Raw genomic sequence first — 26,210 nt, forward strand, 5'->3', positions numbered from 1 at the left:
GAAGATATTGAGTAGTTAAGTGAATTTGAGTTCACCTTGATCCCCTTTTTATTATTTGAAGCTTTTATTGCATCAATCAAAAACATATTACCTACCAGTAGGGGTAGAATCTTCAAAAGGAAAGTGAGTTGTTTGATATATTATTTTCTCCTTTCCGAAAGACCCTGTGTCGCTTATTTTTTCTCCTTACCTTTTTCTCCAGAAACGTTGAGCCATACCTAATAATTGGTACTAGTAATTAACACTCATGCATAAAATGCAATGCAAATATACATAGATCAGTTTTATTTAAAAATCTTACAATAAGCTTTGGTTAAAACCGTGTCTTTTTACTAACTTAGCAAAATTCATTGTAAATTCCTTGTAAAATTCAACACGTAGCTGGAAAATGTAGTTGTAGCACCAATAACAGTCTTAATCTGCTGTCCGTCATTACATTATTTGTAAATGAAATCGTCTTGCATGAAAGTAGGTGAATTGCTGGGTTGTGTATGCATGAATAACCTTGTAATAAAACATGTACATTACTTGATTGAAAATAGTTGCTTGCACTTTCTTCAAATGAATAGTGAATTGCTTCCATATACATGTTCAGTAAGTGCGTACTTCTTCATATACTGTCTCTTAAATTAAGAAATAATGATATTTGTCCAATGGAATCATAAAAGTCGCGAAAAGCTGGAGTTAACCCTTATCCGGGCAACCGGGGCCTCCCAGACCCAGTAGCTTCATATTTTTCTTCGAATTTCTTAATAACCATAAATATTTCGATGCCATAAAATTCTGAATTCTTATATCTTTAGTCGAAGTTAAAGTTATGAACATATCGAGTTGGTAAGGCTAATAGAGTTGGTCAGGCCCCAGTTGCAGTCTACGTTACAAAAATAGCTTGCCCGGATAAGGGTTAAATTAGTCCCATCCTTTCTAAAGGTAATGGCACGTTATGATAGATATTGCGCTTTTAGATCTCTACAGAGCTCCTTCGTGGCTAAGCGGGTAGCGTACGCGCCTTTGGCGTGGGAGACCCGGGTTCGATTCCCGGCGGGACCTCATGTGGTTCGGATTCCACGTTAATCAGTAGGTCCACGTCTCATATAGCCTCGCTGCTGAACGGGACGTTAAATTCAAAATCAACTCAATTAGATCTCTACGATCATGGCATAGCAAAAGCGCATAATATCTCCGTTCTTAGCAACTTGCAGATCAAGTGAGCCATTTTCAGATAGCTTTCAGCATCTTTCCTCCTCTACGTGAAAGAAAACTATACTCAAACTACCCGATTTGTTCGGGTCTTCAAATTTTGGCCGAAGTTTGAAGTTAACGATAAAAGAACAAATTTGGAGGTATGGACCTTTGCTGATTATTAAATTACAGTAGTTAATTATTTTGTTCGTGAATTTTCACATACATAGCATGCATTGTATAGATTATTTGATTTTCTGTTAGATTATTTTTTCTTTTTCATTGTGTTCTGTTTATGTATTGCAGATATTGAATATTCGTAATAGAGTTGCCACCTGTCCCAAATTAAGCGAAACATCCTGAATATTAAAGAAAATTTTCCCCGTCCCGAATTACGGTTCAGAGAGACTTATTATCTGGCGGGACGCCAAATTACTCAGAACCTAATAAAACATGCGAAAGAAATCTTTAGTGGCATTTGTAAATTGCGACCCATGATATGTACCTATGGCTATCTAGATCTGTATTGTTCTGTCGCTAAAGTATTTCTTGTTTGCGGCAGTAAAATTGTCGCAAATGATGTTATTCTTGACTGGTACGCTAAAGTTTTCTTTTCATGTGTTTAAATTTTGATTGCAGTTTTCATTCATGAATACATGTAGAACTGTTTCTTTCTTATTATTCTTAATAAGTTGTCCCATTTATAAATTTGAATATGAGAAACCAGCAGCAGTCTGTGTATGTTCGATAAGTGCATCCCGCTTTAGACTTACCGAAAGGTGGCATCCTAATTCGTAAGGGGTTTTAATTTGAACTAATTATTTTATTACTGTAACAAGCAGAATGCATGTTCTTAGAATCAAACAAAGTAAGGTTTATGAAAAATATTTTAAAAAGAGAGGTTTTTTTTTTTTTCTGGTTTCGAAATACATGTTGATGCAAGTTCGTTTCACTGAAGTTACTTAAACGTTCAAACAATCGCTTCTAAATACCTACACAACATTTTTAAAAAAATCACTTTTAAATGTCTTTTTCCACATTCAAAGCTTAACCAATTCGACTTCTTGGATTAGATATTTATATTCTGTACGTCAGAATGTACACTATACAGATTCCATGATTGTATGCTGACCTTTTCAAAAGAAATCAGTAATAACAATAATACATTACCTTTTTAACCAACTACGTACCCGTCCGACAGGAATTACTCAGGACTCTATCTTAGCTACAGTTTAGTATAGACAAGCACGTAGCCAGGGGGGGTCCGGGGGGGTCTGGATTCCCCCTTCGAAGCCAGAAATGAAAAAATTAAGGAACGATAAAACAAAAAGAAACGAGAAAAAGAAGAATCAGTGTTAAAAATTAAAAGCTACAGCAAGCTTTTAGTTATTCTTTCTTATGAGGAGATTTGTATTATTTGCAGTACATGGTGGCGAATGAGCGGGAGATCCTGAAAAAGTCAGGGAGTTTGAAATTTCTAGTAAAGTTACGGAATTCTTAGAATATCTGCTTAGTCAGGGGAATTTCAAGCTTTCGAAAGCATAGTGCCGTTCTGTAATAGTGTGGACATTTTTAATCATAATTTTTCGTCATCGCTTCTCTGCAGTATCGAACATGTTATTTCAGGAACAGTTTTCTACTGCTCCTTTAACCTGTCATTTGGAATAGACAGTAGTTGACGGAATAATAAAAACAAAAAGTTTTGTGGAAAGAAAGTTTTGTTAACATTTAATTCAACAGAGAAAGGAACGCAGATATTGTAAAATATTTTACAAAACGTTATTGGATATGTACTTTTTATAATAGTTGAGGTCATAATAAAAGGAAAACTATTATATTTGAATGAATAGAGGAAGAAACGTAAATCATTTACGGTAAATATTGTAAAATCTTTTTCAATACTTTTTTTTTTTATTCTTTTACTCGAGATTCCTTCATAGTTTGTTGTCATAAAATACTTACTAACATGTCCTCATTTTATTGCCCTAACGAACAGTGCATTCGTTAGGAGATATACAGATGGTGATCAGAAAAATGGAAACACCTGTAGTTGGCAACACGTCAGATGTATGGGTTGGCAGTGGTGTCGTGGCGCCCGCAGCGCCGGACCGCTGGTGGTGGTGTGTTAGGTCGGTCTCCATACTACGTCAGGCGCAGTGGAACAGCAGTGTCCAATGGCTGCAGCAGACGGAGGTAGTGTAAAATGGGAGACCTCTCAGATTTTCAAAGAGGGCAAATTGTTGGTGCGCGGTTATGTGGAGTGAGTGTGACGGCAGTGGCTACTGTGTTAGGTGTGTCGCGTGGGACAGTGTCGAAGGTGATGACGGCCTACACAACACACGGGAAAACCACATCGGGGAAGCGGAACAGTGGGCGGAAGAAAATCATGAGTGACAGGTCACGCCGGGTATTAAAGCGCATTGTTACGCAGAACCATCGTGCCACTGCGGAGCAAGTGACGGAGGAACTCAATCAGCACCTCCCCCACCCTATTTCGACAATCACAGTCCGCCGCGAATTACATGACATGAACTTACGGGGTCGTGTTGCACGGACCAAACCGCTCATCAGGGACGGTATGTGTGGAGAACGCCCAAAGAAGCTTATGATCTGCAGTGTCTCCGCCCAACTGTGAAACATGGCGGCGACTCGGTGATGCTGTGGGCCGCGATATCATGGTTTTCATTGGGCCCTGTGGTCACACTTAGCGGACGAATCACTGCCAACGATTACGTCGCAATTTTAGGAGACCACTTGCATCCTATGGTCCGGATGTTGTTCCCGGACAATGACGCTATCTTCCAGAATGATAATGCACCCATTTACACAGCTGGCGTTGTTGCAGCGTGGTTTGAGAAACATCGGGATGAAGTTGAACACCTCCCCTGGCCCGCCCAATCCCCAGATCTCAACATAACTGAACATCTGTGGTCCGTCTTGGAAACACGACTCCGGCGACGATTTCCACCTCCATCCTCTCTCACAGAACTGGCCGATGCCCTGCACGAGGAATAGTGTAAAATTCCACTTGGTACCATTCACGACCTCTATGCCTCCATCCCACGTCGCATCAAGGCTGTTCTGAAGGCGAAAGGTGGCCCGACACCATATTAATCTGGTAAGTTGCAATTTCGTTCAGGTGTTTCCATTTTTCTGATCACCATCTGTAAATTGTCAGTAAAGCCAGTAAAGTAGTTTAGATTGATTGAGATCCTGGGCCTTCAGTATTTCGTGTCTCGCTCTCAGCCCCCCTCCCCCCATTTCGAAATCATAGGTAAACGAACCAACATATGTTCCAGTAAAATAGTTTAGAATGATCGAGCCTCTGATGCGATGACCACAGTATTTCATCTCACGGAACCCCCCCCCCCTTCCCTTTCCGAAATTCTGACTACGTGCCTAAGTATAGAGAACTATCGTACAACATACCAACTTGATGGAGCAAAGAAACTTTTACCCTCGCTTTCGATCCTCGTAAATGTTGAATTTCAGAAAATTCGTCTTACTCGTAATCTGGATTCTGAGAAGAACTTTTGTACGAAATTTCAGTACCTACGCCAAATTGTTTTGCAAAGGATTTAAGGAGAGCATATTATCGTGTGCTACAAAATTCAAACTGAAATAACTTAGTATCTTAAAAAGTTTTATGCTTGGGGACGAAGCGTAGCTTATCAGAAATTTGTAACATCTTGTATTAAGACAACTTAAGTGTATTTAATGAGTTTCTTAGGATAAGTAATGAAATAATAGAAATCAATTTCTTTGGATATTTTCGACATCGCACCACAAGCTATCAGTACTCAAAATTACAAAAGTCTACTATATTGTAATGGCACAGAAAATTAACCATTATGACTATCCAACATCGCAAATAAATGTAGTACTCACTGGCTAATTCATCTTTGATGATCTTCTATCGTCGTCTTTTCATTATCAGATCTTAATTCAAACTCCCCAAGTTAACCCCCCGTATCAACCAGCACCATTCTCTTCAGGGATTCTGACGCTTCCTGGTTGTAGCGTAGAGCTTTACTCAGGTCTCCTTATGAAATACCGTACTCTTTTATTCCCTTTAGGAAAACTTCCTATAACTGTGGTTGATGGCTGCGTCATCTCTTTTTATTTCCTTAAACGAATAACTGGATTATCGTTTCCCTATTATACAGTAGCCAAGTTAAATTTCCAAAATACATGTTTGAATTTTGGATACTTTACAATGTGTACAAATTTTCGAGTTCCTATGCCTGAGGGAAGTCTGATAAACAATTAAAATACCTCTCCTCAGTAGGGGATGCATTTTCCAAAAACATCTTACACTTTGCGTAGGGTACAAGATGAAGATTTCTACACAATTTCACACTTTTACTTGTAATAATTTCAAGATAGATGAACGATAAAAAATATTTACTTGCCCGCGTTAACGGCGAAAAATGTTAACTTCTCCCTTTAGTGTCACAATTTCGCAAAACTCCGTATTGAATGAAAACAGTTGCATAAAATTTCAGTTTTTACCTAACTATTTAAGAGAACTGATGAACGGCGTAATATTTTTCAAACCCTTCTTTTACCCCTCAAATACCCTTTAACGGTCGCATGTTGAAGTTCTGTCTTATACTTGCCGTAGATACATGGAGAACATTCCTATAAAATTCCAAATTTCTGCGCATAGCAGCTTTGGAGATCTGGTCAGTGTCCAAAAAAAGAAAGAAAGAAAAAAAAAAGGTTAAGTCTTCCTTTCTTCCTATTAATGGTCGCATTTCTTAATCTCTCTCTTACCCTTAGCTTACGGCTCAAGAAGATTACTTATCCAAAATTTCAAGGTCTGGTTCTATTACTAACACTTCCAGAGATCCGGTGGACGAAAAAAAAAAAAAAAAAAAAAAGCCCTCTCCCCATCATATGGTCCACATTTTGTTTAACTCGTACTCTCAGGTTAGAATACATGCAGAAGATTTACAGAAACAGAAGCTTTAAAATTCAGATTATTTCGTTATTTTTAACAGATAAATTGTTAATTATGAAAGGCAAATTCAGTGCAGCACCTCGCTGTGAATTCGTAAGTTGTGTCTTCATCTTGCATTAGCCTCTGTATTTAACACGATATCTTCATTATAAGGATAAGTAAGAAAGAAGGGGAAAGATGGTCAGATTTTTAAGATTGATACCTTTAGTATGACATGCCAAAGTAAAGGAGAAATTTGTATTAGAGATTCTTACTAAGCTATCTTTCTCTTTTCGCACTTTGGTGGATTTTGGAGGCTATGAGGTACTGTTATATGAATCCGGAGCTTTTCTGCGTTTCACAATTGATTTTGTAAGTTTTTTCTAGGTCAGTAGTCTTTGGCGCGATAGACTTCTATATTGTTTGTGATTTTAATCTGCTAATTTACTGTCAATGCTTAATAACTTATCATTTAAACCGTGAATATTTGCTGATTTTAATGCTGAATAATTGTGGATCTCGGTGTAATAGTGGTCTAACCAACAATGTTTTGAAATTAAAAACACAGGCTTAAAGTTTTTCATTCACTGTAATTCTGAGAATTACTTTATACAGGTTATATTTGCAAGTAATACAGCGAAACTCCCAAAACGTATTCTGCACTATGGTTTTATACTGAAAGTAATTTTCCTGGCTGTAATAAATTGTCAGATACCCAAATTAACAACTTAACATTACTGGTAACAAATGACTTTTTAATCAACTTCAAAAAACAGAAATAGTATGTTTCTGACAGAAGAGGAAACCATTTACAAATCATTTAATAATTAATAAAATTTTAAACAGGTTATAGCTTGGTTATATGATAAAATCTTCAGTGTTAACTCTTGTATGTGGTCTCTCGAGCATTTCTCTATTGAGAGATGCTTTAATTTCGCTGCTGACATGCGCTTACTCACCATTAGTTCTCATAATGTACAATCTCATCTTCCGCTTCTGCAGTAACGGATATTCCTTCGTGTTTAAGACCATTTAGAAAGATGAATGCTGATGGAACAAACTTACGAAGACTTTCGAGATCTTTGAACTTTGTGCCTGAATTACCTTTTGCGTAAAATATTTTTCCCGACGTTGAACATGCATTAAAGGGAAGAACTGTGTAAATAAATTCGAACCTCTTATTAGTTTACTAATATCTACATTTTCAAATAACAAAGTCATTAAGTATCTATTGAAGCTTTCCTGGCGACGTATTGTGAACAGGTCTCCTCGGGCTAGCAGCCAGGTAAATACTGTTATATCTTGGGACGATGTCAGCCCTCGAAACGTCCTAAGATATAACAGTATTTACCTGGCTGCTAGCCCGAGAAGACCTGTTCTCAACAAAGTCATTGTGCGACCAAAAAATCCTTGAACCCTATCTCTGGTTACGGATAACGTAAGCGTTACAAAATCCATTTTCAAAAAATGGAGAAAAATCTAGGAAAGCATTTTGTTTCATTTCGAGATACTGTAAATCAAATCAATCTCATGTCAGGTTCGAAAATTGCCAGAACATATCTTCTTCAGGAGTACAATTAATCTCCCACTGCTAATATTATGCAAAGACAATATATTGCAGTTCTTCATATTTGATGTCAGAACCTGATAAACTAGTGTACACAGTTATATTAAAGAGCTCCTTCGTGGCTAAGCGATTACATTTTCGACACTGATGACAAATTATGACATTATCTCTGAGTAAAAGTCAAATATACTCTCGACGAAACCAAATTCAACTTTCAATAAAATTGTTTTTAAATTTTCTCAAAATTAGACCTATCAAATTAACTTCAACAAACCTAAATTCAGGTCCCATCAATTAAGTTCTGACAGATTTCATCTTTCAATAACGTTTATGCCAAATCCCGGCAAATTGCATTTTCCAGCTCTCAAGTAAGATTTTGAAAATTTCTCTGGACAAAACTGAATTCAAATTTCAACAAGATTATTTTTCAAGTTGACAAACTTAAACGATTTTTACCGTACCGTACTTTTACCGTACTTTTTTTTAAATCACTATTGACAAAATCAAATTGAATCTGACAGAATTAGGTTTTCAACTTCTGACAATTTAAAATTCGAATCTTGACAAATTTCATTTTAAACTTTCAATATAAACTGATTATTTTTATTTAACGTTCCACGCTTATGCCCTTTAGGCTGAAGGAGATGGATGATTGATAAAAGTGAAAGATTGCGAAATTAAAATTTTTTGTCTTTCCCCGTAGGGAATCGAACTCGAGACCACGTGTCACATGCGCTAATTAGTAAACCAGCGCGGAGATCTCAACAAACACTTAATTCAACTTTCTGACAAAATTGTTTTCAACTTTTGACAAATTTGGAGTCCTGACTAGAACTAAATTTCGTCATGAGAAAATTACGAAACAGTTCTCAAACAATTTTTAGAAATTCCTTTCGACAAAGCCGAACACTCGATAAAATTATTTCAATTTTAAGCAAACTCAAATGTAAGTTCCGACATTAATAATAATAATAATAATAATAATAATAATAATAATAATAATAATAATAATAATAATAATAATAATAATGAAGTGAACATTCTACCAAGAAATGTCTGCATGACTTTAAGCGTATTACAAACTTTAATATATGAAGGTTTCCTACACCTATTTAGACAATATCATTACAGAATTCAAATTTGATTACACGAAATTTAAACATTGATTAAGGAAAGTAACATAACTACTATACGTACATGGTGATATTGTTGACAGTTTCAATAATAAATAGTTTAAAAAGCGTTACATATTCGATTCAAATCTGATTTTGAATTAATATTAGAATAAATAAAAGTTAAAAAACAAGATTGTGTAGAACCAGTTAACTTCATAACTGAGAATAGCGAGTAACTCCATCTTCCACATCTTAGCATGAGAAATATCAGGGAGTTGACAAAATTTAGTTTACAAACTCTTCAGTCGAAAGTGTTCATAAATTCCGGTTCATTTCAAATAAAAAACTTCTTCCATTTTTGAAGAGGGAAATGAACTTAAAATGCTGACCGCATTACCTCGCTGTATTGCTAAACTAATGCGCTGAAATAAAAATTGTGCGCTTCAGACTGTAGTGCATATTTCAAGCAATTACCAAGCTGAAGTACCTTGGAAGACATGGATCCTCAGGGAGTAGTGCGTAAAAAGTAGATAAGTTTCGGTATTCCCAGGTAATTCTTAACTAGATAAAAGACGATATGCGCTGGTAAAGTCTTCAGACGCTGAGTTATTATTTTTAATCTATTTAAATGCTCATCAAAATTTTTCTCATATCCATCCTCAAGAAGAGGTGATCCCAAGAGAGGTAATTCATTTTTTAAGTACCGCCCGTATCCCAGCTAACAATTCTTGAAACTGGGATTCGACATCTTTGGATTCCCATATGTGAAAAAAAAGTTCACATTTAGACGGGTTTACTTCAAGACCAAGTTTTTTTTTGATTCTTCTATTAGAGTCTTTATGTCTTCGTAAACTGACTCTGGAGAACCACCTAAGCTACCGTCATCCAAGTAGAAGATATTTAGTTCAGACGATAAAGTACAAACTATTGGGTGGATGGCCAAACTAAAAAGCATTGGACCAGCTGGATCACCTTGTTGACAACCAACTTGTGATGGAATCGTTCGTTCACCAAAAAATAGGATTGACGGTTGAGCATAACTTTGCCAAAAGAATGAAAATAATTGAGGCAGTACTTCTTTAAGTAGCATAAAATCTCTTTCTACAGAACTGACAGCATTTTTAAAATCGATCTTGAGAAAGACGTTATTGGAATTCTTATGTGCTTGTATGTAACTGCGGGTGGCATGTATAATACCTTCGTTACCTTTTTTAGTCGCAAATCCAAGTTGGTGAGGTTGCAAATAAGAGGTGTATTGAGCATATACAGAGGAAACTGCTGCCTTAGATGCTAAACGTCTAAATGTACATCCAACAGCTATGGTCTGAATCCTCCATCCTTCTTTCAAAGCACACATAAATTTGCACCAAAAAAAATATTTACATATTTCAAGATTGACATTTCCGCTCAGTATGAGGTTTATTAACTTTGTGATCTGTTCCAGCAGATATGATGCCGCATCACCTGCTGATTTGGAAATTAGATCTTTCAAATGTTGAGGTGACAAACCATCAATCCCTGATGCAGAACCACTAGGGAAACTATAAATAGCTTTTGACACCATTCCATTATCTACTGCGATTTTAGGGTCAATGTCGTTTGAAGGATCGGGTAAATTAAGATCCGTGGAAGGAGCTGGGTGTTTGTTTTTGAGATCGAGAAATGTTTCCTCGTTTATTTGAACCAAAATATCATCGGAGCTTAACAACCTTAGGGCCCCTCTGGTATCAAAGTCGGCAATTTTTGCTTCTATTCTTTTTGCTAAGTTTGGAGTGCTTTTTTTTTTTTTTTTTTTTTTTTTCTAGACGACTGAATAATCTGTTGACACAGTTTTATCTAAATTGTGTTTAATAATCTGTGTAATGGATTTCACGCTGCAATCCTTAGGGGTTTTTAGATGAACAAACGAAAAAGTTAATAAATTTTTCCACGGGAGGAAATCACTTTTATTTACACATGCCTCTATTATAGATACTAATCTCTTTGCGAATGCATTTCGAGCCCCTCTTGGAATTCTCTTTATTAACCATATGGTTGACTTTAATTTTGCAAGTTCCTTAGCAAAATCTTGCGTAGTAGCTTCAGATTCTGTTATCACATGTTTTCTCGCCTTGTGCATATATATTCAAACCCTTTCTGGTGGGAAACATTTTCATTTTTATTGAGGGCAAGAAATTTCATCACTTCCCATTGCAATGGAGATAACTGTTAATGAATGTACTTGACTAATATTGTTTACCATTTATAAGGATTTTTGAAATATTTCCGTTGCACTGGATTTCATTGTTAGACGATTTCGGGATTATAACGTACAATAAGCCTATTTCTTTCATGTTGCTATATTAAGGTAATCACAAACCCAATTTTAAAAAATACACGCTGTACACCTGGAAGGAAGCCTGGGATAATGTAACCTTCAATGCTCTATGTGAAAATACGTATCATCTACCAACAAAACACTGTGATTTTATTGAATAATCATCATGCTCAAAATATTAAATTTCTTTACGAAAAAAGAAAACAATCATGCAAAGGCACTGTATTTAATTCCAATCCTGTTGATATTATTTTCAAAGGCCGGAGACCGTGCCAACCTTACGAGAGAAGAAAGACAGGGTTTCAGAAGAGCAAAAGCACAGTAATCCATTGGATTGGCATCGGTACTCTTCACTGGGATGTCCGTGATGGAAATAATACGCACGCCTGTCCTAGCTTCTATTCGTCTATAGAATGCCAGCGATTATTTGGCTCTGACTGGAGGCTTTGTTCTAATGATTCCATCCGATTGGTGTCCGCTACATATATTATGGGAACTTCATTGTTGGAACTTCATTGCTTCATTGTTGAATTTGTCTGTCAAAACAAATACGGATATCCGCGCTAATAATGCATAGCGTTGTTTGTTAAAGTTTATCTTCCCTTTTCAGTTATATGAGTTGCAAACCACATTTCAAAGTGAAATCGGAACCACCGTAACAAATAAAAATTTCAGTGCTCTCGCACTGAGAATCGAACCCAGAATCATGTCCAGCAAAGGCGGGCGTGTTAGCCAACAGACCAGCGAGGAAAACATGCAATATCGATTTTCACATTGTTGGAAACGCGACATATCTGTAATTTTTCCTCCTAAGAAAATCCAGCCACGACCATAAAACGCGTGGGGATAATTTTCGGTACACTAGTGAACGAAATTTCTCGAACCTTCTCATAATTGGTCACATATCCACATCTCGTCTACGATAACTACAAACTTGCACCGATATCCCTCCAGTTGATCCTTGTTGAGTTACCCGCAGTAGTTTTTATCTTTTCACAACGTTCATCTTTACCGCATGAACGTTCACTTTATGGACCATCTCAGATGTAATTTTGTGTGAATCACAGTAGTTGATTGGTTGAAACACATGGGACCGGGTAGTTATGGCATGGTGTATCGGTGGATTCTCTGACATTGTCAGAGTCTTCAATTCGGCGTAGCACCGGTAATGTCAGATTTACTGCAATGCGATTTGAATGTTGCTTAATTGATAATACACAGTCCGGGAACGGTCTGGCGGAATAGGCGGAATATCGTTAAACTTAGCATTCATAGGAAGCTTCCAATAGCAAATATATGTTCGTGGTACAGTTTAAGTATGCTGGAACAACTGAAGTGTAGTTCAGACAATGCTGCAATGTTGCCTTCCGAGAAACGATTCACTTTCTGTGCTATTAGGCTTTGCTCGTCATGACTACTTTGCTAGCAGACGCATCACACATGACTGTTCCGGTGGTGCACTTTCATGCTTCTGCGTTGCGCCGTATCGTGCTATTTGAACTTCGTCGATATGGAAGCCCATCAACGTCTTTATTCGCTGATTCGTGATAATATACATTCACATTAATTTATAAAGATAAAATAAAATAAAGATTGGCTTAGCTTTTTTTCTTTATTGCATTTTGGATTCAAATGTACAACAGTTTTAGTAATTACTGCCACCTCATCGATAGAAATCGGTTCACTCACATGTAACTTTTCCTACTTACCACCATGTTATCTTGCACTTTTGTGTTCTCACACCTTAATGAAGATGAGGGTAAAAAACTTAATAACGTAGATTCTTTGCTGTTGAAACTTTTTCTTAGGCAATTTGTGATTGCTGTAAGATAAAGATTGTTCTACGTTGTGTAACTGTTTTTTTAAATAAGTTATTGTTTCATTATTTTTATTTTTATTTTTTTAAACAGCGGTCAGATTTTCAAAAGAATCTCCATTATCTTGCTTTTAGGTGTCACCATTATTTAGTTGCGTATTTACAATAATACGGGGTGGGGTAAAATGGTGAGAAGTGAGAAGAGTTGCATGTGATTGACTCAGCTTCTGCCAATGAAGCTAAAAGTGATTGCTGAAATTGTTGTACCTTTAATTTCAATTTTATATAAGGTAAATCATTGCTTGCTCGTTGGTTTTCCATTCGATTCAGCTAATTTTCCTTATGTTTCTCCAGTTCTCAATCATAGCTGTATAGTTAGCGTCGACTCCTGGTGGAAGTTCATGTTATTCGGTTCCAACGTTAGGATAGTCTCTACTCATTAGTATGTGTTTCAGAATCGTCATAATACAACATGTACCTTTTAGTACAAGAGGAACTGGGGAAATATTACATTGAACTACTAAGGATTTTCCACGTCAGTTTTACATTTAATGATGTAAATATATTGGAATATATACAGGGTCTTCGAGAAAGAATGGGTTCCGTAGGGCTGTTCTGCAGGAGTGGCGGCACTTGTGTGATTGAATGATATACTATTTTGTTCGTCAACTCATTTTGTCGCCGTGCTATGAGCGACTTGCAAGGAGAGCAGGTAGCATCGCGGTGTGGTGGTTATGTAAAGGAGTAAAAGCGCAAGCCAAAACATGCACAGAGGTTTGAATGATGAGGTTGGAATGTTCAAGGAATCGGCGTATTCAGGGTTGCCACAGACCTGGAAAGTCTTGGAAACAAGGTCAAAAGGAATGAAAGTCATGGAAAATTGTATGAAGATGTATGTTTTAAATTATTTTGGTGTTTTAATACTTTTTCACAGACTAAGTGGGTATCTTAGTAATGGCAGTAGTACATAGTTTTTGTTTGTATGACAATAATAATAATAAGTCGTCTTGAAATTACAACATACGAAGAACCCAGTGATAACAAAATATGACTTACTGTTTTGCTGAAGGTTAATGTTGTAATGCATATAAGGGTTAGGAGCGTTCACGACGAAGAGATAAAACTCTGACGAAGAGATCGCTATGATATGAACGTTATTGCTATAATTAATATATTTTAAATTTAATTTTAGCTTTAACAGTTCTTAAAAAAAGATTTATCTTTTTAATTATTTTGGTATTTTTTCACAGAATATCTTCTTTTAGAATGCTTTACTTAATGTTTTATTTGTTGAATTTTTCAGTAACATCACAATGGGACAAAAAAAAAAAAAAAAAAAAAAAAAAAAAACTACATTCAGCAACTAGTGTCTGGAACCATCATTATATCCTGCATTTGTTGGATGGCTGAAGAAATCAGAGGACATACATCATGCCTATTGCAGCCTGTGCAAAAAGGACGTGTTCTTATCTAAAATGGGAATAGCAGCAATCACATCCCATGCAAGGGGATCGGGTCACCAAAAGATGCTTCTTCTCAAGTCATCACAGCCGATCATAGGAACTTTTTTCAAATCCAAGACTGACTGCAACAGTGGTGAAAACCGTGCTGAACAAAGTGCAGTTCAGGGTCCTTCGATATCTACCAGTGACACAAACCCGCACAACGTTCTATCAAGTGTTGAGCATGCTGATATAACTTCTGCGGAAATCCGATGGGCTTTGAAAGTAGTGGAAGGTAAATTGTCTCGTAACTCCTGTGAAAAGATTAGTAACGATTTCAGGTCCATGTTTCATGATAGTGCAATTGCCAGCAAATTTCAGCTGGGTAGAACAAAGTGTTCATATGTTATAAATCATGGCCTAGCTCCATACTTTAATACTGAACTGAAAGACAGATTGAAGTGCTGTAAGGCCTTTGTGATTCGTTTTGACGAAGCCTTGAATAATGTCCAAAAGACTCAGTTAGACCTGTGTATTAGGTCTTTCGACACTAACAGGAACCTTTTTATACACAGTACTTAAACAGCATATTTTTGAATGGAACCACAGCAAGTGACATTCTGGGAGCCTGTACCCATGGCATAGCAGATCTACCAAGAAGAAGTGTGTTGCAAGTATCCATGGACGGACCTAATGCGAACTTGAGTTTCTTGAAGAAACTGAAAGAGGACATGTTTGCAGAAGATCCACATGGAAAGCAGCTATTTGATATTGGCGTTTGTGGGTTACATGTCGTTCATGGGTGTATTGGTATTGGAATTCGAGGACTTGGTTGGGAGGTGAACTTATTTCTTACTATATTTTTAATAACTCACCAGCAAGACGTGGGGAATATACAGCAGTTACAGGTAGTTCAATGTTCCCTATGAAGTATTGCGCAACAAGATGGGTGGAAAATGAAAAATGCACTGAAAGGGCATTGCAAATTCTTGAGGATGTAAGAAAGTACATTTATAAAACAAAACCATTAAATTCTAAGCCATACAAAAGGGTTACTCAGCACATGCGAGACCCCTTTCTGAAATGTAAATCGAGTTTCTTTAATAACATCTCATGTGATTGCCAAGGCTTTTTGAGAAGATTCCAGACTTCGGATCCACTGTCTCCATATTTGTATGGAGAGTTTTTGCATCTGTTGAGGCTCCTCATGGCTCGAATTGTCAAATCAAGAGTAATGGAAGAAGCTACTACTGTCAAGCAGCTGATGCTTTGAGTGCAGGACATTTTTCATGAAAATGGTGGATAAGTTGAAAGAGAGATGCCCCCTTCAATATCCAGAAGGGAGACGAATGTCTTGTTTTGATCCAGCAATTATAATGAACGAGCCTGAGGTAGGGAAATCTAGAGCAAATGTTCTCCTTAAGAGACTCTTCAGTTTAAACAGAATAAATGGAAGTGTTGCAGAGAAGGCAGAGCATCAATATTTTCAACTATGTTTTGAGGCAAACGAGTCTTTGAAGAACATATTCGAAGAACATGCTAAAAAAACACAGCGATTAGATGATTTCTATGTACGTATTCTTCAGGATAAAAAGTATGCTGAACTGTGGCAAGTTGTAAAGTTAGTGTTGATTGTTTCGCATCGTAATGCATCTGTGGAGTCTAGATTTTTAATCAACAAAGACTTCATGGTTGAGAATCAGAGTGAGTTCAGCATCATAGCACAGAGAACTGTTTATGAGGCCATTCAGTTTCACGGTGGCAGAGAACATGTAACCATTACAAGTAAAATGTTGGGATCTATTCGAGCAGCGAGACAGAAGTATGAAGGTCTTTTGGAAGAGGCACGAAAGCAGAAGACAGAGGAGAAGAAAGAGAAAAATGACAAAATTAGGATTGCAAAGGAACTACAGAAACTGCAAGAAGGGAGAAAGGTCATTAGGATGAAAGCCCAGATAGAAGAGGAAGCAGTTGCAGAGAAAATCCGACGGTTGGAGAACGAAGGGTAAAAGTGAACCACTGTTATTCATAACAGATCATTTAGACTCCATAGTGAGCATTCAAGACAAGAATTTTTCTTGCTCTCACACAAAACTTATTGTATCCAGGAAAGTGAATTATTATTATTTTTAAAACGCATGTTAAACAGATACTTAACGAATCATTTAGGCTTCATAGTGAGCATTCAAGACAAGAATTTTTCTTGCTCTCACACAAAACTTACTGTATCCAGAAAAGTGAATCATTGTTATTCTCAAAACGAATGTTAAAACACATACTTAACGAATCATTTAGAGTGCATATTGATCGTTTTCTTTCTCTCACACAAAACATATTATATCCAAATGTTATATGCATGTAAATATATTTTGTAAAGTGTACTAAAGAAAGGAAATAAATAAGGTACCGGTATGCGTTGGGCGGCTATGGGGATGGTGGAGGCCGTAAAAAAAAAAAAAAAAAAAAAAAAAAAATGTATTTTAATTTTTCATCTAGCGGTCATGGAAAATAAGTACAAAACAGCTCGGAAGTCATGGAAAATGATTTTAAAAATTTTGTAGCAACCCTGGTATTGCTTATTCGTTATCATTAGTGAACTAAGTAGCAACTTAGCGTGATGCTACATGGCGTTTAGTATAGGGAAGTGTGTTCGTGAACTAGAACAATTAGAACAATGACAATCGTGTAGGAAAAATCGCGTGTGTGTTACGAATAGCGGAACACAAGTAATTACAGTCCAAAGACAGTTTAGACGCTGGTGTCAGAAACCACCACCACATGCAAACAACATACGAGTTGCTGCAAACAATTCGAGGAAACTAGTGTGGCGAAACAACATTCCACCGACAGACTGTAGGTCAAAGGAAACTATAAAAAGAATGAGACTGTAGTCCACAGAAGTAAATTGCACGCCACAGTACCCAGTTAATTCTTCTGCTCACGTCAATTTATTATGTGATACGCAAGAGGTTACTGTTGCGTAGGTACAAAAACTAGCTCTGGATGGAAGTGAAACTAGAAACAAACCGCTAAGACGTGCGTTTGCTGTAAACATGCTTCAGAAAATTGTTGCTGATGATCAGTTTTTATCTCATATTCTTTTCACTGATGAAGCTATCTTCTATATCAACTGGTGTGTTAATAGGTAGAACTGACGCATGTGAGGATCTGAACAACAATATGTCATACACGAACACATTAGAGACTCACCCAAGATCTGACTCACCATCTAGTGTGATCTGACGAAGAATAAAATCATTGGCCCTTTTTATTCATCGAGCAAACCATAGCCGTAAATTTGTACCTGGACATATTGGAATTGTTTGTTTTTCTTCCCACAAATCGAGACCTTGTAAACACTACCTTTAAAATTATTTTCCAGCACGATGGAGCATCCTCTCACTTTTGCTGATGATATTTCACGAGCCGTGGTTTTTCGTTTTGAAGATCAATGGATCGGTCACCAAGTACCCATTCCTTGCCCTCAAGAAGCCCCAATCTCACACCATTGATTTGTGTGTGGGGGGGGAGGGGGGAAGAGAGAGTTTAATCAAGACAGTATATACTGTGTTAAAATCGATATAATCTGAACCACCTGAAAGCAAGGATCAACGAGGCATTTGACAATGTTATGACAGACATGCTCGACAGAATCTGGTGTGAAAACCAAACGTGTGTCATGCTGCAAATGGTGCAAACATAGATATATATACTGGCATGCAAACGCATTAGTATATTTATTCTCATAGTAGGGAATTCAGGTAGCATTGCATTTATTTTTGCACTGAATAAATTATTCGAGTTGCCAAACAGAACGGTGTATTATTCAACTACCTAGATGTCATTACTTCTGTATAGCCGCATCATGAAATTCCACCATTCTTTCTCAAAGGTCCTGGAAAATGAGTACTGACCACTTCAAAATTGCATAAATACTAGGTAATATTCATTGAAAAGTTTCGTGTTGACAATAAGAACTCCTCTTGTGGACATACGAGAAGCGAGGATCCCCCTCTTTCTCTCTCTCTCTCTCCCTCTTCTCCATATACAAAAATTGCTTTATAACAATATTTTTTTACGTTCAGAGTAATTATTTTTTTTATGTTCATAGTAATTATTATGTTTGCTCAATTAAATTGATGTTATATTTTGTGCGTACTTCAGATTTCTTTTAATTGCATGGGATTTTGGATAAGTCCAGAATACATAACTCGTCAATGAATATAATGCAAATAATATCATAGGCGTGATCTCGCATATGGTTGAATGGTAAACATTTTGCCTTTGCTGAGAGGGACACAGGCCGTGTTGTTTACGGAACTCGAGTGATTGGGATTTACACTCTATACTATTCTCGATGTTGAAAAAGGACAAGTAAACATATATACAAGATCGTAAACATATTGCTAAACAAGTGAACGTTGAAGAATGCTAAGAATCCTCATTGCGTTAAGCAGGGCTGGCTGGTTTAAACCAGTAGGGTTTTTCAAAAACCAACTGGTTTAAACCAAAAAACGAAAAATGTTTGTACAAGTGTAAGTGTTCGTAAAATCTTGATGAACACATATTTGTGGGTTATCACGTTTCACTCCCGTATATTATTCGTATTATATTCAGACCCAAATTCCCCAATGGTTATTAAAGAGATTATACTACAAAAGCAACTTTTTTATTTTATGAATATTTCTTTCATGATTTGTTTATAGTTTATTATTATTATTATTATTATTATTATTATTATTATTATTATTATTATTATTATTATTATTATTATTATTATTGCAATCAAAGAAAAATTCTACATATTGTTTCGTTTTAATAATGTTTACTATTGATAAAATACATCGAAATGCCGTACTTTTTCTTGGAGGGGAGTCATACGAAACCCACGAAACGCATTTATTGAAATCAGAAGTATGTATAAATGGGTTAGAGCCAAAGTAGACTCAAATAATTCGTATCTTTATTAACTTTTCTTAGTGATATGCAAATGAAGTCGTTGTATTTCTTTAACTTGGACTAATAAAAGTCGTAGTGAACTAACTTGGACCAAATTAGTTCTTCTGTACTCTGCAGTATTTTGAAATTGTCTATATGTAATTCTGTATAATGGTTTCACTTGTGCAACTGTTTATCTTTTTGTCCTTCTGAAATTACTCTTTGACAATTATATTAACAATTGTGTAAAGATCAGTACAACATATTTTTATCAGGAGTCCTTCGTGAATGGTCAGCAGACATATCGCATTTGTGGCCAATTAGCCCCGGTTTCGAGTTTAAATGGAGGACACTTTCTCTCGAATGTAAGCCGAGAAGCGGTTTGGATTCCATTTTAAGCTTATGTGATTTTTTCCAGCATAACCCGGTTGTTGCATAACACCAAGGCGAAACAACTTATTTCTCTCCATATGTGATATAAATACATAGAGCAAATTATTTAAACCAAAAAAACCTGATTTAAACCAAAGAAACCCGGTTTAAACCAAAAAACCGGTTGTTTTTTTTGAATAAAAACCATGTTTTTGCAAACCCTGGTGTTAAGATCATGGGCCTTAAAATAGTAGATAACTTGTAGTTAACAGTCATTCGTATTCATTCTCTTTTTATCTCGCTGTGAAAAGAACTGTAATTCAAATAAGATATTTTTGATATATTTCTTAGAATTTTGCTCAAGTGATAAGCACTTCATAACTTTGCGAAGTTCCTAGAAGAAGTTTTCTGGAAAAAGTATTTTGTTATTTCCTACAGACACGCAAACACCAACATTTGAAACTATTTCATTAGTAATAAACCTAGTATATCTTAAATCTTGTGTTGTTCACGGTGAGAGGTGGAGCTGAAGTCACTAAAATTTGCATTGAGTTAAAAGGGTTAATATTATATTATATTTTTAGTGGTCTAGTGATTGATTTCAGACTTTTTTAAAAACATTTTTTGTGTGTACTAAATGTGATACGTAAAGTGCTATACTATATATATATATATATATATATATATATATATATATATATATATATATATATGCATTCTTCTTGCAGACAAGTGACAACCGTTATTGTGTCTGCGTTTGGACTTAAGAACTCTGATAGTATTTAATTACAGTAAGGGATGTTATGAAGCATGAAACAAAAGAAGAACTAAGAACTGTTTTATGCTCAATATGATAAGTTACTTAGCATATATGAAGTGTTTGCAACGACAAAGGCTACGATAGTAAACTACCTCTCCATGTATTACTAAATGATCTCATTTCACAGTTGAAGAAAGTTGAGAGTCCACGACTTTGAAAGGTATGTTCCTTTGTATTATGTTTGTAAAATTAGGTATGATTAAAGTACTTGTTATACGTAGTGTAAAGACTTTTCATCCGTAACATATGTTAACTATTCTGTTACTTCTCTCCGACTGAAAAATAGATGAAAGAATGTATTGCAATGTTAGCATGGTTGCAGTAGACAATACTATCAACAACAATTTGCACCTGGCTTAACGCAAAGTCGTGAACTATACTTGACATAGAAGGGAGCTTAAAGAATAATTCAGAGCTGTATAGAATCTTGTTTGTTGCTAATATTTTAAAATAACGTATTTACATTTGAAAGGAGACTTGGTCATAGATCGTATAATTTACAAAGCAAACATCAAATTCATGTTTCATTGCGCTGTATGATGTTCCATATTTCCCAAGCATGAAATTTGTCTGAATTATGCATCTTAAATTCTGTAATCTTTTTTCTTCCATTTTAATGCTTTACATATTATGCATACGGAAAGTAATTTGTCTCATTTTCTACCTTGATTATGTACATAATATGAAAAGAAGTTGGAATAGTGTGTATCTTCAATAGCATGCTAAAGTAGATTCCTAAGTCAGTGTAATAAATATATTACATATCTATATTGCCGATTTCTCTTAGTGGGGTCTTTCTCTTACGTATATATTAAGGATATTATCTTCATGGAATATACTTACACACTTACGCAATCCTCACAATCTATTTCTAGTTTATTTATGAGTATCTTGTGTCCATTAGCTCCATTAAAGTTCAACATCCTCTCCCTTTTTCTCTAAAGCTGAGGATAAGAATTTATTATTATTATCTTAACTTTTTACAATTATTATTATTTTCACTTTTTATAAGTATATACAAGGTGAGTCAAAATTTTTGGATACCCTTTTATTTTGAAACCTAAAAGGAAGATGTGAAAACTGTTAGTGGGAGATTATAATAGAGGGGGATGCAACTTATAGGGTACATAGCGACTAGGCCACCGTCTTAAATGCAAGTTCGAAATTTCAAATAGGATAGGAGCATATTGCATACCAAGTAACACCAGTGTGACCTCAAGAATCCAAAAGTTTAATGCTTTCTGTCAAGCCGTGTATAATTTGCACGTTATGAACATTAACATTTTGAAAAGACTCATTGTTACCGACAGAATCGCTTATTGTCTATATGATCTAAGATGCCTCTGAAAGAGTAATACAAGATAGAAATGGTCCTAATGCGGAGAACACAGTTCTAGAGACCTTGTAGATGACTACAACAGACGGTACCCAGACAGACATCCAGTTTTGTACAGCACCTTCGTGTACGTGATTGCCACATTGCAATAAACAGCACTGTGTATGAGGAGGCACGTACCGGGCGACCAAAAACTATCAGCAATGAAAAGACGGCCACAGTGGTTCTAACATCGGTTGTGAAGAGCCCCAAACAATGCTAGAGAAGAATAATGCACCCATGCAGAGTTAAAGTAAAATATATTTATTATATACAAATGTATCAGTTTATTAGTTGTTTATTCGCATAATGATCCGCTATAAGCTAATAAAGATGGTGAGTAAAAAAAAGTAATAATTGTGAGGTAATTGAAAGGTATAAAATAGAGAAAAGTAAAAAACATGTCAAGCACATAACACAAATATACATAAATGACTAATATTAAATTATGCTCCTATAATGCATTAACGGTGTTAACTACCTGCGCCACATTTGTTTTTGACCGATTAACTTGAATGAAGAATTATTTCCTATTATCTGTACAATGAACAGGAATTTCAGTGAAGTGAATTAAGTCTAGTTAAATATCCGTTACTTTTTCAAAATTAATTTACATTATATATATAAATTTAATACTACTTTATATTTACTGAAGGGAACACCGTAGTCTAGTGGTTAGAGCGTTGGTCTCATATTCGTGTGGTCCCGGGTTCGATTTCCGGCCGGTGCTTCCCAATTTTCGGCGTTCATCCAGCGTCGTAAGGCAAACTGGGGAGTCACGTGAAAACAAGACATGAGGCCACTAGGTCTATAAAGCTCCTGATGCACCTGTTAGGGACAGAGCGTTGCAGCGCCCTGATCATATACTCGCCGCTAGGCTGGACGTAGTTCAGCGGGTCGCTAGCAGATGGCGCTAGAGAGGCTTACTCGCAAATGGTCTGTTACGCCAAATGGTTTGATTTTTTTCATAATTATTGAATATATATACAGTATGGCGCTAAATTCGTTGTACAAAAGCAGAGGAGTGATTCCTGAGAGTAAAACAAACAAAAAAAAAGTTCCTATAAACATAGGGCGAAAACCCCATCGTTTACGTTATAGGCTGCCGAAATCATGAAAAAATTAATTTTAAAGGTTCATAGCTCCAAAACTAGGGCACCTACCTTGATCGGGTCAAGACTTCACTTAGGAACTAGTATGTGCTCTATCCAAAAATACATGTTTTAGAATCCTGAGGTGCTTTTACAACAATTTTTATAGAGGGGGTTTGACTACGGGCCTATGATATAAAGTACTCTCCAACTACCTCCATAAAAATTGTTGCGTGAGTACCTTAGGATTCTAAAACGTGTATTTTTGGATAGAGCACATACTAGTTCCTAAGTAAAGTCTTGACCGACTACAGTAAGTCCCATAATTTTTGGAGCTAGGACCTTTAGAATTCATTTTTTCATGTTTTCGGCAGCCAGGAATCACTCCTCTGCTTTTGTACTACGAATTTAGCGCCATACGAACTAAGGGACATATAAATACTTGAAGAAGAACCTCAAATCATTTAAATTCCGGCTCATTTCAAGAAAACACAAAAATAATATTCCCATATAAGCAGGGCGGTATTTAACATTTTTGCTGTCCCAGGACATTAAAAAATGCCGCCCCCTCATCGCAGGCGTCAGTCCTAAGGAGCCAGAGAGCTCGTATTCCCGAAAGTTTGTTTGAGTTCCCAGGATCTGAATATCTTACGACACACACACATGAACGCCCCTTTTCCTCAAAGGTGTACGAAATGGGCACCGCTGTTCCTCAATATCAATAAGTACTTGTGTAAAAAATTGGAGAGACTGAGGTAAGTAACCAAAGTTTAAGTGGAAAGGTAAAAAATTAAGTATACAGTTCCTTGGCTACAATTCTCCAAGAGATAACTATTAATCCTGGTTGACTTTCCGTAAGCTAATAACTAATGAACTACAATAATCAAATCCTCACTCAAGAATAACAATGCAAGTTTGTAACAATGATGATATATTAATAAATTTCTTGAACTTGCGGCTGGGTTGATGAGCGTTTAAACTAGGTAATTCGGGAAGTTAATAATGATAAAAGAATGTGGTGTCAGCAATGGAATAATAATAATAATAATAATAATAATAATAATAATAATAATAATAATAATAATGAATATAAATTCATAAGCAAAATGTTAAACATCTTTCTAGGCAGACAGATTCTTGTTATTCGGAAATTTACGTAGAAGTGTAAAAGTCCTGTATCATTTCACAAGTGCGTGTATAATAAGTTCCTAAAATTTCCATAATAGGAGTCTTCAAAAAATCGACAAATTTGCCGCCCCGACCTATGAGGCTCTGCATATAAATCAAAGGACTAAGAAACAAATGTAGATCAGATATTCAATGCCGTTAAAATTATTTTCTATAATTACTTATTCTGGTTCAAATAATAGTTATTTTAATTTTTTGTAGGTGATACAAAAGCGTCACATAATATACCTGAAATAAACTGAAGCAGAGGAGTTGTTAAATAGTGAGACCAAGACCTGCAATGAATAACGAAGGTGAACGTTCAAAGTAATAGAAAAAGTGTGGTGTTCAAAATGATTTCCATTGTACTCATATTGAAAGCTAAAGACACATACTGTACACATTCCAAGTTCGCTTGTCTTTTCTGTTTAACGTAGATATGTAATTTGTAAAGCTAATATTGACTTTGGTCGTTTACTGTATACTGTAATTGTATTGATTATTTTTATTTACTTCAAATCTCGTAATCTTTATTTGAAATATATCTATAAAACCTTATTCTCGTGTTTATTTCATGCAGACCATTTAATACGAAGTCCGTTCATACCTGAAAGTTCACACAGTCAGCAACAGAAGTTCTTTCTGTTAAATGAAAATAAATTTTACTTTTTTCTTTCTTTAATATTAAATTTTGGCAACAGTCTGTAAATACTTGAAAGTACTTTCGCTCAGGCAGTCTGTTAAGTACTGTTTGAAGTAATGAATTAATTTCGTTCTCAAGGGGGCGCGGTGGCTCAGTGGTAGAGCGTTCACCTCCGGTGCTTGGGGTCCCTGGTTCGATCCCAGCTCGCGCCATGTGGACTTTGTGGTGGACAAACACCGTGCTCGTGGATTTTCTCGGGGTTCTCCCGTTTCCTCCCACTTTCTTCATTTCACTATCACCGTCTCCTTCAGTCTAACCGGCATAACCGTGGGACGTAAAACTTAAAGATTTCAATTTCGTTCTCAATGGATTTTGGTTAAAAGATTCCTTAGAATTACTTAAAATAATAGCATCTGGTTCCCCCCCTTATATATATATATATAATACTTGCGGTTTATTTCAAAATTTGGGTAAACGGTTTTGTAGCATTAATTTGTAGGTGCTTCCAAAATTATTTATGACCATGACCATCGCTAGATTTGGGAGTTAGGACAGTAATGTTTAGTCAGCAAGGATATACATCTATTAAAACTTCAAAAATCTATGATGTTCAAACAGGAGTTAGTAATAACCTATGGTAAGTTTTAAGGCGTGACATGTTTACCTAAAATAAAATTCAGAAAACCAGCAAAATGTACAATTTGCGAACGCGTTTGAAAGTTTTGCCACTGCATGGTCATTTATTTATTTGCGAATGTACTTTAAAGAAAAAGTAACAGTTCTTATGTAAGATATTAGGTTAGTGCAAATGAGATGTCCGACCCAGGTGGTTCATTTCCAAAAGCCAAAAATGAAAACCGCAATACTCGTTAATGAAAGTCAGTCACCATCTGCAACCACTCAGCCAACTTTTGGATAACATGACAAAAGAAGTCTGGAGTCTACGATGACGAGAAGTGCTCAAGGTGTCAAAAAGCGATGGTCAGTAGAAGAGAGCTACGGATGGTGAGAAGGACTTTCACACTACAACTTCGGGGTAGCCTGCACCGTTCTTGCACTTTATGTGAGCGAATATTGTCGTCCAACATGAAGACACCCTACCTGTTGACCACTGCTGGATACTTACAGCTTCAGCATTTTATGGAGTTCAGCGTTCTAACGATCTGCATTGATAGTTTCATCTCGCCTAAGGAAGACATGATGGATCACTTTCGCCATAAACCACTACACCAGCAATACCTTTGTGGATGAAGGTGACACTTCCTGGATGTTGATCACGATCCGATCATTGTCCTAATTGTTTACGAATGTCATAACAGATCCATTTTTCATCTGAAAAGACAATCCGATGCAGGAAACTTCCCGGTTATCTTTTACAGAAACTGAACATCTCCAGACGGCTATCTTTTGACCGGTGTCAACT

At 36.1% G+C, this 26,210-nt stretch overlaps 1 protein-coding gene across 2 annotated transcripts in view; it reads left to right on the forward strand.

The window, feature by feature from the left end:
• The window catches only part of LOC145683890 (uncharacterized), a 79,677-nt gene extending 54,975 nt beyond the window's left edge, over positions 1-24,702 (forward strand). The window contains exons 5-6 of one of the 2 annotated variants that reach the window (XM_081755534.1): positions 20,420-20,671; positions 24,367-24,702. The gene's annotated coding sequence lies outside the window, so the exon portion shown is untranslated. The remainder of the gene's footprint in view (positions 1-20,419; positions 20,672-24,366) is intronic. The other variant, XM_081755535.1, reaches the window with a different exon arrangement.
• The last annotated feature ends 1,508 nt before the right edge of the window (positions 24,703-26,210 follow it).

This window comes from Thermobia domestica, chromosome 4, assembly GCF_964235325.1.
Source record: "Thermobia domestica chromosome 4, izTheDome1.hap1.1, whole genome shotgun sequence".
NCBI classification, from domain to species: Eukaryota; Metazoa; Arthropoda; class Insecta; order Zygentoma; family Lepismatidae; genus Thermobia; species Thermobia domestica.